The sequence below is a fragment of the Mesitornis unicolor genome, unplaced genomic scaffold (genome assembly GCF_000695765.1).
Source record: "Mesitornis unicolor isolate BGI_N332 unplaced genomic scaffold, ASM69576v1 scaffold16738, whole genome shotgun sequence".
NCBI lineage: Eukaryota > Metazoa > Chordata > Aves > Mesitornithiformes > Mesitornithidae > Mesitornis > Mesitornis unicolor.
The window spans coordinates 1063-1488 of record NW_010202687.1 but is presented as its reverse complement, the minus strand read 5'-3'; positions in this window follow the sequence as shown (position 1 = coordinate 1488).

Sequence of the window (426 nt, the reverse complement as noted above, 5' to 3'; positions counted from 1 at the left end):
CCCCCCCCCCCCCCCAACTTATATTTAAATTTAATTTCTCGTGTTTGTGCCATCACCTCTCGTCCTGTCACTCACCACCACTGAGAAGAGTCTGGCCATGCCATCTTTACTTCCTCCATTCAGTATTTATACACAAAAATAAATCCCCCTGAGTCTTCTCTTCTCCAGGCAGAGCAGTCCCAGATCTCTCAGCTTCTCCTCATAAACCAGATGCTTCAGTCCTTTAACTATTTTAATGGTCTAGCTCCTATGAAAACATTGTATAATACGGGCTATTAGAAACATGTTCCCACCAAGGATCTTATCAATGCATAAGTAAAACCAACAAATAGTTCGATCATTTTTTACTTTTCTATATTAGATCTACTTTGATGTTGATTATGAATCTACCATCATCTTTCTCTGCTCCTCCTCCTTTAGCCGCTT